The sequence below is a fragment of the Macaca mulatta genome, chromosome 17 (genome assembly GCF_049350105.2).
Source record: "Macaca mulatta isolate MMU2019108-1 chromosome 17, T2T-MMU8v2.0, whole genome shotgun sequence".
Lineage (NCBI taxonomy): Eukaryota > Metazoa > Chordata > Mammalia > Primates > Cercopithecidae > Macaca > Macaca mulatta.
Genome location: NC_133422.1, coordinates 23911893 through 23920492, shown reverse-complemented (window position 1 = coordinate 23920492; position 8600 = coordinate 23911893). Strand labels below are relative to the sequence as shown.

Below are 8600 nucleotides of genomic sequence, written 5' to 3'. Positions count from 1 at the left end.
CGAGTAGCTGAGACTACAGGTGCATGCCAGCATGCCAGGCTAATTTTATAATGATTATTTTTAAAGGTTGGGCAAAAACATTTGTATATAATATACCAATCATGTAAAAATTAAAATGTATATATAATTATGTTAAAAAAAAAAAAAGACTGAGTGCACCCTGAGGTTAAGCATTCAGAAGATAAAACAGCACATATCTAGTATTCCCGTCTGCAGTCTCCTCCTCAAAAAAAAATTTAACCTGAATCTGATTATAAAGAACAAACAAGGCCAGGCACAGTGGCTCACGTCTGTAATCCCAGCACTTTGGGAGGCCGAGGTAGGCAGATCACAAGGTCAGGAGTTCGAGACCAGCCTGGCCAACATGGTAAAACCTTGTCTCTGCTAAAAATACAAAAATTAGCCAGATGTGGTGGCATGCACCTGTAGTCCCAGCTGCTTGGGAGGCTGAGGCAGAAGAATCACTGGAACCAGGAGGCAGAGGTTGCTGTGAGCCAAGATCACACCACTGCACTCTAGCCTGTGCAACAGTGTGAGACTCTGTCTCAAAAAAAAAAAAAAAAAAAAAAAATTCTAGCTTGTGGGACATACTACAAAACAACTGGCCTGCAATCTTTAAAACTGTCAGTATAGGGAAAGAACTAAAGAGAGTAGAGATTGTTCTAGATTAAAGAACAGTAAAGGGACATGTAACAAAATGCAATGGATTTTCTTCCATTGACTCTGGATTTTTTTTTTTTTTTTTAAGTTATAAAAGACATGACTAGAACAGAATTGGAGCCCAGGTGTGGTGGCTCACACCTGTATTTCCCAGTTTTGGAAGGCTGGGGTGGGAGGATCTCTTGGGGCCGGGGGTTCAAGACCAGCAAACAAGGCCAGCCACGGTGGCTGGGCAACATAACAAGACCCCATTTTTTTAAAAAAAAATTTAAATTTAAAAAAATTAAAGAAAAAGTTTTTTAAAAGAGAACACTAATTGGGAAAATTTGAATGTGGACTTTATATTAGATAATAGGATTGTATCAATGTTAAATTCCTCAAGTGTGATCAGAGTATTGTGATTATGGGAAAGAATGCTATCATTCTTAGGAAATACATATTGAAAGCTGTAGGATTAAAGGGTCATGAGACCAACTCTCAAGAGAGTGTGTGTGTGTGTGCGTGCGTACGTGTGTGTCAGTCAGACAGAAAGAGAGGGCTACACAGAGAAAAAATAAATGTAGTAATATATTAATAATTGGTGAATCTAGGTGAAGAGTATAAGCTGTTTATCCTAGTATTACAACTTTTCAAGTGATTTGAAAGTTGAGAAAATCATCTTAACAGTAAATGCAAGAATAGAAGGAATTGAGGTATTAAGCATAGCTTTATTTTATTGTAAAATTAAGATACATTTTTACACTTTTTGGCCAGGTGCAATGACTCACACCTGTAATCACTTTGGGAGGCTGAGGTGGCTGGATCACTGAGGTCAGCACTTTGAGACCAGCCTGGCCAACATGGTGAAACCCTGTCTCCGCCGAAAAATAGAAAATCAGCTGGGTGAGGTGGCCTGCACCTGCAGTCCCAGCTGCTTGGGAGGCTGAGGCAGGATAATCACTTAAACTACCCTTTTCTGCAGTTCTGTATTTTCAGTATTTTAGCATGTTGAGCCTGTTTTTATTATTGGCAAATAGTTAAAGATAGAAAAAAGGCTGGGAGCAGTGGCTCACGCCTGTAATCCCAGCACTTTAGGAGGCTGAGGTGGGTGGATCACCTGAGGTCAGGAGTTTGAGACCAGCCTGGCAAATATAGCAAAAACCCATCTGTACTAAAAATACAAAAATTAGCTGGACATGGTGATGGGTGCTTATTATCTCAGCTACTCAGGAGGCTGAGGCAGGAGGATGGCTTGAACACTGGGGTTGGAGGTTGCAGTGAGCCGAGATCAAGCCATTGCATTCCAGCCTAGGCAAAAGAGCAAAACTCTGCCTCAAAAAAATAAAAATAAAATAAAGAAAAAATGACAGATTATTTTTTATTAGGAATATCCATTTTAGTTTTGTGTACCTGATTCTATAAATTCTTTAAACAACTTTATTTAACTTTGTACATGGCAGAAATTTTGCCTTGAAATTGAAATGAGATGATTAGGAGATATCATTCAGAACCACCATGTATGTTGGTTTTAAAAGACACAAGTTAACAACATGGATGATCCTTAAAGCATTATGTTTATTATATTAAATGTCTAAGAAAGGCAAATATATAAAGTCAGAAAGTTTAGTGGTGCCTAGGGTTGGCAATGGGGATAACTGTAAATGGACATGAGGTTTCTTTTTTGGGTAATGGAAATGTCCCAAAATTAGCTTGGGATTGTGGTACACAACTCTGTAAATATAATAAAATTCATTGAATTGTATACTTAGAATTGATAGAGACAGGAGGCAGGGAAATTCTAGGAAGAAGAGGGCAGGTGCCTGGCAATGGCCCCACCCTCAAGCCAAAAAGCCTAATGCCATGGCCCAAAGTGAGAACTTACATTCCTGTTTTCCTGCTCAAATGTTGCCTTTTCCAAAAGCACCCATGGCCCACCCTGTCCACCCATCCTATACCTATAAAAACCCCAGAATTCAGCCAGCGGAAAAGAGAAGCAGCTGGATATCAGAGACTACAGTTGGACGTTGGAGAGAAGCAGTTCCTGACTTCAGAGGGAGAGTTTGATAGCATAGCTTCGGAGAGGAGTCAGGCCAGGGACGGCCAGCCTCCAGGGGAAGATCACCTTCCCATTTGACCCCTTTTCAGCTCCCCCTCCTGTGAGAGGTGGAATGCAGTGGTACCCCGTGAGTAGAGTCCACCCCTGCCAGCACTGAAGCAGCCAGCTAGTTCTAGCATCCGGGCACTCCAGTTCCTGCCAGTGAAAGGGTCAGGAAAACGTCCTGCTTCAGAATGGGTGCATTTTATAGTATATAAGTATCTCCGATGTTAAAAGAAGGTATGTAGATTAAAAGACGTTAGCCAGATGAAACATACAATCTCAATCTGAAGAGACTTAAAGGTATAAGAAGTCTATTGTAACTACTTGTGAAATATTCAGTAGAATCTTATTGTTCTATGCTTAGATTTTCCGCATTTTTACCAAAAGAAGCATCATAAATTCAGACTGCCTGGAGGCATTTAGATGTAGAGGAACATTTGTTTTACAGAATTATTCTCTAAAACATACTTTAATAAATGTAAAGTATACACAATGACTAGAATCAAGCTAGTAGAGGATCAGAGAAGACCCCCTCCTTAATTATTAAGTTGCGCTGTAACTACAATTTAAAATGTTAATTCCTTCAGCAAATGAGTATTGAATGTTTATTAAGGCCAGTTTTAGTTTTTTTTTTTTTGTTTTTTTTTTTCAAAGACGGGGTCTCACTATTTTTCCCAGGCTGGTCTCCCGCTCTTGGGCTCAAGCAATCCTCCCATACTCAGCCACCTGAGTAGCTGGGATTACCAGCTACTGTAGCCAGCTCATATTATGGCCAGTTTTAGAGATAACTGCCAAGATATAATTGTATTTAGCTAATGATAGATATAAATATTTTAAAATACTATTTGGAGCCAGGTTTTACATGCTTCATTTCTCGAATTTTTCCTCCCTCCCCCTCCCTCCCTCCTTTCTTCCTTCCTTCCCTCCCTCCCTGCTTGCTCTTTCTCTCTCTTCTTTCTTTCTTTCTTTCTTTCTTTCTTTCTTTCTTTCTTTCTTTCTTTCTTTCTCTCTCTCTTTCTCTCTCTCTCTCTCTCTTTCTTTCTCTCTTTCTTTCTCTCTTTCTTTCTCTCTTTCTTTCTCTCTTTCTTTCTTTCTTTCTTTCTTTCTCTTATTTTGTCACTCAGGCCAGAGTGCAGTGGCACGATCTTGAGTCACTGTAACTTCCACTGCCCGGGTTCAAGCAATTCTCCTGCTTAGCCTCCCGAGTAGCTGGGACTACAGGCGTGCGCCACCATGCCCAGATAATTTTTGTATTTTTAGTAGAGACAGGGTTTCACCATGTTGGCCGGGATAGTCTTGAATTCCTGACCTCAAGTGGTCCACCCACCTCGGCCTCCCAAAGTGTTGGGATTACAGGAGTGAGCCACTGCGCCTCACCTACATGCTTAATTTCTTTTTTTTTTTTAAACCAAAAAAATTTTTTTCATTTAAAAAAGTATTTAGAACACATAAAACAAGGCAACATTGATTCTTTTTTCTCATCTTCTGGTATGGAATCTGTTGGTGGCTCCTCCCCTGTTGTGCTGTTGCTCTCTGAGCCAGTGTTACTGTCACTGGTTCCTTCCTCTGCCATACTGTCGACCCCTCCTGCCACTCTCCTTATCCTCAGGAGTAGACGTGCCTTCTTCACCATTCTGTTGGCTCTCTGTTATTTCTTCAAGCTGTGTCTCCTCTGTCTCCATTGGAATGTTGTCGTCATCTTTCTTCTCCTCGCCTTTGTTGGCTGCTTGTTATTCCTCAGGAAGGATGTTGCTCTGACTGCACTCAGCTTGCTCTGCTGCCTCCTTCTCCCTTTCCTCTTGCCCTTTGTGGGCCGGTTCCTCTGCCTGTGCAATCTCAGCTGCAATTTTCTCCATATCCACTTCTACTTTCAGACAGCATAACCTTTTAAGTTCATTGTTAAGTGAATCTATGCTTTCCAGGAATTTCCTCTTTTTCTCCTGGTGTCTTTCCTCTATTTGAAGAATTTCAGCTTCTGGTTTTCACTGATGAACCATTAAGGACTAGACCTGTCGTTGGACCTGTCGTTTGAGGACCTGCATTCTAGCTGTTCTGACAACTGACCAAACGTCTGGCACCACACTCCCACTAAGGATTTCACTAATGAGGCAGTGGTTCCTCTGGAAACGGGCGGTGACTGGATGCTTGAAAAGCCATCATCATAATCATCCGGATCTTGGGCAGGCTCAATGCACATGTATGGTTCTCCTTTCTCCAAGCGAGACTGTCTCTGCTGACTTTCTCCCTGCTGCATGACTTTTTGCATTTATGTAAGCAAGGTACATGGGGGAATTACGATAGGCCTTCATAGATTCATTGTACTCTATCTTTTCTGCTTTGTATTCACTTAAATATTCTTGTTTTTCATCAGCAAGATCTTGCCGGATGCCACCAATAATCTAGCCAATCTCACACAACTTTAGGTCAGGGTTGGAAAATTTACTTGGTCCCAGACCTTTCTGCTGTACCTCATGTAGGGCATCAGCAGCTTTTCTGGTGACTTTCAGGGTTTGGAATCGTAATAGCAGAGGATGCCGTAACCCAGCTGTTGGTGGCCGGGTTTCCTCCCAGGCTGTAGTTGTTGTTGGCAAGATGACTGTATGGACTGTATCCCGCACACCCTGGTGTGCTGGGCATTTGTGTTGCAGGAGCTGGGGTGGGAGGTGGGGCATAAGATGGTCTTTTTTGACATTTTGGAAGATTAAGTTCTCAGTTCCTTAAGAATGAATCCGAGACACCGTGGGCAGAAAAAGTGTCTGCAACTCTGGCTTCACTTCCCTTTACGTGCTTAATTTCTAAGCAGACCGTTAAAAAAAAAAAAAAGGTAATACAAATGTAAATTTACTCTCAGTCCATGAATCCTGGTGGTTAATGCAGTCTGAATTTGTGAGATCTTACTGTGCTTTCGAAAGGCGAAGCCAGCTGGGCGTCTGGGTCAGGAGGGGACTTGGAGAACTTTTCTGTCCAGCCAAAGGATTGTAAACACACCAATCAGCACTCTGTGTCTAGCTAAAGGTTTGTAAATGCACCAGTCAGCACTCTGTAAAAATGCACCAATCAGCCCTCTGTGCCTAGTTAAAGGTTTGTAAACGCACCAATCAGCACTCTGTAAAAACGCACCAATCAGCACTCTGTGTCTAACTAAAGGTATGTAAACGCACCAATCAGCACTCTGTAAAAACAGCCCAATCAACACTCTGTAAAATGGACCAATCAGCGCTCTGTAAAATGGACTAATCAGCAGGATGTGGGTGGGCCAAATAAGGGAATAAAAGCTGGCCACTCATGGCAACCCACTCCAGTCCCCTTCCATGCTGTGGAATCTTTATTCTTTCACTTTTCACAATAAATCTTGCTGCCGCTCACTCTTTGGGTCCACACTACCTTTATGAGCTATAACGCTCACTGCCAAGGTCTGCAGCTTCACTCCTGAAGTCAGTGAGACCACGAACCTACCAGGAGGGAGGAACAAACAACTCTGGATGCACCACCTTTAAGAGCTGTAACACTCACTGCAAAGGTCTGCGGCTTCACTGCTGAAGTGAGCAAGACCATGAACCCACTGGAAGGAAGAAACTCTGGACACATCTGAACATCTGAAGGATCAAACTCCGGACACACCATCTTTAAGAACTGTAACACTCACTGCAAGGGTCCGCGGCTTCATTTTTGAAGTCAGTGAGACCAAGAACCCACTGGAAGGAACTAATTCCGGACACATTTTCACATGTATTAATGAGGTTGTGCTCAGTAAATCTAAACAACTCTATAAGATATTAATTAAAAGGTATTTAATCAGAATTAGATTAATATTCAAATTCAAATTGTGGCAATCAATTCTAAAGCACAGTGATAGCAGGACACTTTTTTTTTTTTTTTGAGACAAAGTCTCATCCAGGCTGAGGTACAGTGGTGTGATCTCGGCTCACTGCTCTGCCCACCTTGGCTTTCAAAGTGCTGGGATTACAGGAGTGAACCTTCACACCTGGCCTCCTGGAAAACATTTTTATTTTTATTTTATTTATTTATTTTTGAGACAGTCTCGCTCTTGTCATCCAGGCCTGAGTGCAATGGCACAATCTCAGCTCACTGCAACCTCCACCTCCCAGGTTCAAGTGATTCTCCTGCCTCAGCCTTCCAAGTGTCTGGGATTACAGGTGTGCACCACCATGCCCAGCTAATTTTTGTATTTTTAGTAGAGACAGGGTTTTACCATGTTGGCCAGGCTGGCTTGAACTCCTGACCTCAGGTGATCCATCCGCCTTGGCCGGTTTCACCATGTTAGCCAGGCTGGTCTCAAACTTCTGACCTCAGGTGAGTCACCTGTCTCGGCCTTCCAGAGTGCTGGGATTCCAGGCGTGACCCACCGTGCTGGCCCTGGAAAACATTTGTAAAGGCTCCTCAGTGATAGCAACTCAGTACTCATCTTACGGTCTTCCTTCCTTCCCTGTTTCACTGCCCCTGCTGACATTCATGCCCACTGGCTCCATTTTTTCAAATACACTCTGCATGTGAGCTTTGTCTCTTATTTTGAGGAACTCAGACTAAGATATATGGGATATTTGATATATGCAATATATAGTACTTGATAGTAAATTTTTGTTGCTTAAATGACAATGTTGTGCCAATAATATTTGCATTACTCACTTTACTTGGATCATTCAGGTAGCATGAATCTTATATAAAATATGTGCCTAATCTGATAGGAAATAAGTCCCTCATGCACATTTGATGGCAAAATCTTCAGAGCATAGTTCTGATTACATCTGTCATTCAAACCACTCAACAGTATATCAGGGTCATTGTCATTGAAAATCAGCTTAGGCCACAGTGGAAGAAAATAGCAATGTTACAGGATCTCTGGGGTGTCAGTTTTCTTCCTGGAAACCTCTGTGGCTGGTGGCACTTTTGCCTGAGTTCTTGTCCTGCATCCAGGAAGAATGAGGTACGCAGACAAGTGAAGGGTGAAGAAGACGAAGAGGAGTTTTATTTAGTGTTAGAACAGTTCAGAGGAGACCCGCAGTGGATAACTCCTTTCTGCAGGCAAGTCCTCCTATTGAATATTCAGCTCTCAGCAGAGAGGAGGCCCTGGAAAGGGTGGCAGAGAGAAGGCCCTGGAAAGGGTGGCAGAGAGGAGGCCCTGGAAAGGGTGGCAGAGAGGAGGCCCTGGAAAGGGTGGCTCCTCTCCGCAGGCCGTGCACACATCTCTGCAGGCCTCTGAAGCGCTCAGCAGAAAGGGTAGCTCCTCTTTGCAGCTGGTCCTCCTGTTGTCTCTCCATCTTCTGCCCTCTGCCCTGCTCTGGCTGAGCCCGAGGCTTTTATGGACCTCAGAGGGGAGGAAGTGCCAGCCAATTGGTCCATGGGTGGCCATGGGCAGCCCAAAGGAGGCATCACAAGTCCCCACTCCAGTTCGTGAACTGGTAGCCCAGTGCTCAGCCTTTAGGCACTCCCTGGCCTGAAGTTGGGCCTTACTGGGAATCAGCCCCCTTCTGCCCAGGAGCCTGTCTGCCTCCCTCGGCCATCCATGGCAGGGTGCTGGCACCAAAGGGCACCTTCAGGCCACCACCCAGCCACCCTCAGCTTCCCCTCCTGTGCTCCTCAGCTCCCAAAATCCAGAGGGGGCCGAGGTGGCAGAGGGATGGCATATCAGCACTGGCCCAAGCCTACGTACACCTGGCCTGGCTTGTGTGCCTCCAAGATCAGAGCAGGCCCTGCGAGTGGGGAGATGTTAGGCAGTGGGAGCAGACACCTCTGAGTCTGCAAGGGCATGGGGGGTCCTTTCCAGGACTCCCAAGCCTGCAGGATACCTTGCGCTGCAGCCCCAGTTTTCAGTGGGGTGGGGTGGGGCTCCTGCCTGTTGCGT

The 8600-nt window shown here is 44.1% G+C and overlaps 1 pseudogene; it reads right to left on the bottom strand.

Moving 5' to 3' along the window:
• Positions 1–4274: 4274 nt before the first annotated feature.
• On the bottom strand, positions 4275–5668 carry LOC705752 (SWI/SNF-related matrix-associated actin-dependent regulator of chromatin subfamily E member 1 pseudogene; annotated as a pseudogene).
• Positions 5669–8600: the final 2932 nt, after the last annotated feature.